The sequence below is a fragment of the Rousettus aegyptiacus genome, unplaced genomic scaffold (genome assembly GCF_014176215.1).
Source record: "Rousettus aegyptiacus isolate mRouAeg1 unplaced genomic scaffold, mRouAeg1.p scaffold_m13_p_17, whole genome shotgun sequence".
NCBI lineage: Eukaryota > Metazoa > Chordata > Mammalia > Chiroptera > Pteropodidae > Rousettus > Rousettus aegyptiacus.
The window spans coordinates 34066562-34070551 of record NW_023416292.1 but is presented as its reverse complement, the minus strand read 5'-3'; the positions used below and the strand labels follow the sequence as shown (position 1 = coordinate 34070551).

Genomic DNA, 3990 nt, shown 5'->3' with positions numbered 1-3990 from the left:
CAGAAAAGCAAGAAAGTTACTCATAACCTTACAAAATATTCATTCCCAATCTCCACTACCAATTATAACACTCTGGAGTAGTGAATGGGAGAATGCATGATGTAATTCAGCTTGAGGTAGTTTGAGGTAGTTTGCTTCGGCCAGAGAAAGGAGGATGGATTTAAGCAGGTCAAATGACAGATAGGGAGACTAGTTAGGCAGTGATAGCAATAAGGCAAAAGATGAAGGAAGTCTGAACTCGAGAAGTGCTAGTTCATTGCTAAAGAAGAAAGGACAGAATAGAAGCATCCTTAGAACCTAAAATAAGCAAGATTTGGTGAGTGACTAATGATGAAGATGAAGAGGAATGAAACTGGGTACCCAGCTTTAGAAGCTTAATTGCTCGAGACTAGTTACACAGAGAAACAGGAAATACAAATTAATTAAAATTTAAAATCATTGAATTAAAAAATTTAGTAATTGGGAATGTGATTGTGGCGGTTTGTAATTGGCTAACTTGGTTAGAACGACCGTTTTCCCGAACTCTCTCCCCTGTGTATTTCTGGTTAGGAGGGACCCTGGGGACATTTTAGATGAATGGGAAGCAGCGACCACGACGTCTTGACACAGCGACCACACGTCCTGCTGGCGCAGGAGCAGGACGCAGCGACGGAACGGACTCACGCGTGTTGTCGCTTTTCTCCTGGCTCCTCTCCTTGGTTTGGGGCAGCAATCGGTCCTGTAGCTGTCCCTCCTCCTGCTGGTTCTTGCTTCGGCTTTTCTGACTCTCGGCCCAGGTGAGTTTCAGCTCCAGGACAACGCATGCCAGCTCCTCCTGTGGAAGCCGAAGACGATGGGCAACTGGCACAGGTTCCAGGCCATCTTCACAGGTTCCGGCCGGAGGCTCTGGGCACCAGCTCATTCCTGCTCCTCTTCCCCCACTTTACATCCACCGTCTTCCCTTCCCGACTGCCTCCCCTGCAAGCTTCGCACTCCAGCACCAGGCACTGAGACCTCAGCCTCGCAGAGACCGTTCAAGCACATCTCACGATCGTGTCAGGTAACATCTGACCTTGTGTAAGGTTGCAGTTGTTTTGTAGACAATAGGGTGCTAAACCCAAAGGAGACTCAGTAAGGCTCGGTTCCTGGGACATCAAAGGCGAACACGTGCATTCGGGGCAAAATATGCAGAGAATTTTGTTCTAGACACGATTCTAGGATCAGAGACCTGAAGGGTGGAATTTTCTAAATAGGTTCTGGTTTATTTGGCATTCATTCTCTTTTTTATAATTAAATTTAAAAGTATCAGTGGCTCTGTTTTCAGTGGTAAAGGGGACATTAATATTATATGGCATGCGATGGAAAAACAGTTATGCAAATTATCACACATTGATACCTTAACGCAAAATGCCTATAAAACAGGAGTTGGCAAACTTTTTCTGAAAAGGAAGAAATAGTCAATATCTGAGGCTTTGCAAGCCAGATCTACTCAACTCCGTAGTTGTAGCTCAAAAGTAGCCATAGACGATAAGTATACATATAGATGTGGCTATGTTCTAACAAAACTTTATTCACAAAAACAGACAGCAACCCAGATTTGGCCCAGATGGCACAGTCTGCCAACTTCTTCCATAGAAGGTAAAGCTTTGGATGAACAAATATTTGCTTCTATGGGATATTTTAGTGATAATACAAACTATAATAGGATTGATCAGTCGCTTCTAAGAGTGCTGGAGAACTTAGAGAAAAAAAATAATGAGCTCAGGGCCTTACATTCTGTATAGGGGATCTGAAATCTGCTGTGAGCATCCTAAAAGAATCCTGAACTGAAATCAACAGGTAATTTGCAAGCAAATGGGAAGAGGGGGAATAAATTTGCAGAGGAGGCAACATGGGACATGCCAAATCTGAGGCGCCTACGAAATATCCAAGTGGAGATGTTTAGCAGGCGTGTACATGGTTACAGTGATGAGAATAAATGAGATAACCAGGGAAAAAAATAGGAAGAGAAGAGAAGTGGGCTAAGGCAGAACCCTGGGGAACCCAAATTCAGTGGACAGACCAGGGAAAAAGGACCCGTGAAAGAGCCTAGGAAGCCTAAGTCCCCAAGAAAAACGTAACCTCACAGAGGCTAAGAAAATAAAGTCTCAAGAAACTGAGAGGGACTGCAATAAAACTGGTAAGTTTTGTGTTGAGGATGAGATTGAGAAATTCAGTAAATCAGGACTGAGAGACAGGAAAATGGCTATTGCCTTCGAAAGAAACAGCTGGAGAGGAGAAGCGAGATGTGACTTTTTATGAGGTCTGTGTCACCAGGATCACGGTCATTCTATTAGCGTTCCTTCTTTAAATAGCTGTTGAACTTGGGGATGGCGCGCAGAGGTTAGAGGGATGGCTGGCTGTGTGGCTGCTTCCCACGTGGGTGAAAGGGCAGAGCCAGATCCGGGGCGGGAGCGGTGGGAAGCTGGCCCAAGGCCTCCTTGCATTCGATGAAGTAAGTACTGGGACAGTCATTCAGGGAGGAAGTCCAGGGCTGTGGAGAGAGTTTGAAGACAGAAGCGAAGTTTTGGGACAGTCCCCTAAGACATGAGGGCGGGCACATTTTGTCTGAAGCTGTGAAGACTTCGGGCAGCACACCCATATGGACGCCCGTTCATCTGTGACTTATAATGTGAAGGGAGCATTTCTCTTATGGGCACATTCACAATCCCAGACATGTTTGTCCACATCCAGACGGGTTCTTGAATTCAACACTTGTCGTGTAGATTTCTTTCTGTAACCATGGATAAGGAAAGAATAAATAAAAGTTTTCTAGCCGCTCTGAGAGCATCCTTTTAAATTCCTAATTGTCTCAGGAAAGTCTTGAGCACTCATACAGAAAAGCTAACCAGACTTACAGAGGTACAACCGTTTGGCTCCTACAAATATCTTACCAAAATATTACTTGGAGATTTCTGATTATTTCACTGTGAAACTTCCTGGAATTTGCTCTAAAAGAATTGTCATCAGCCCTGCTGAAATGTCAGGTAATTCATTGCTATGTGTGTGTCTACTCCTTCACAAGCTCAGTTGTTTCCTGATAAAAGAAACATAAAAACCGTAATCTGGAATGCATTAGAAAACTGAAATCAAAAGTCTATTTGTAGATTCCCTCTCTCAGTTTTAATATCTGGAACATTTTGAAAGAGAGTCTTTCTGTAACACACACACATACACGCACACGCACATGCACACGCATACACACACACACACACGAGGTACGAGTTCTTTGGCAACTCGACTATTAAATATAGCTTTTATGGGTATTTTTATAAATGAAGCAAAAAGAAAAAAATGAAACTAAAGTAATTCTGTGTGAACTCAGATATACATACTTGATTTTGAAAGCAAAACTGAAGAATTTCATTTCCAAGAAGATTCACTACCAAAAACACAAAACTGTCTGGTCTTCCTGAACACCTTCTCCCATCCATTCTTCACGAAGCAACCAGAATGATCTTAGAAACACAATTGGGTAACATCATTCTTCTGCCTAAAACTCCCAATGGAGAGAGTTCACCAAAATGTTAGCACAGTCATTTATTGGTGTCTTGGTGCTTTGGAAATGAGAAATGAATTTTCCTCATTGAACGACTGAGCCCTGCCTTGAGAAGGAGGAGGGAAGATGCTCTAGGACAGATTGGAAAGCTTTGAATTAAAATAGAATCACTCCTCTTCCTACCCCATCACTTATCTTTCCAACCCAGAGCAGACATTTACAAAGGTGGCGGGGTTTTGCTTATTCTCAAGCCTTGGGCCTTCTCAGAGAGAGAGAATCGGCTACGATATGCAAGAAGGGGTCCTCTCCTTAGGCGGTACTTCATTCTCCCAGTCTCTACTATGCTCTATGCTGAAGGTTCCCAATCTTATTTCTAGCCCTGCACTCTCCCTAGACGTCTATCAAAGGTCATAATTTCCAACCAAATGTGCAACCTTCAATTCGTAGTTAACACGTTTAAAGTCAAATTTGCC

The 3990-nt window shown here is 43.3% G+C and overlaps 1 long non-coding RNA gene across 1 annotated transcript; it reads right to left on the bottom strand.

Annotated features, from left to right (window-relative positions):
- Positions 1 to 1544: 1544 nt before the first annotated feature.
- LOC107499798 lies at positions 1545 to 3459 on the bottom strand. Its single transcript, XR_001594353.2, has 3 exons — positions 3354 to 3459; positions 2913 to 3055; positions 1545 to 2752 (listed from the first exon to the last, which is right to left on the bottom strand). It is a non-coding gene; the product is annotated as an uncharacterized LOC107499798 (long non-coding RNA).
- Between the last annotated feature and the right edge of the window lie 531 nt (positions 3460 to 3990).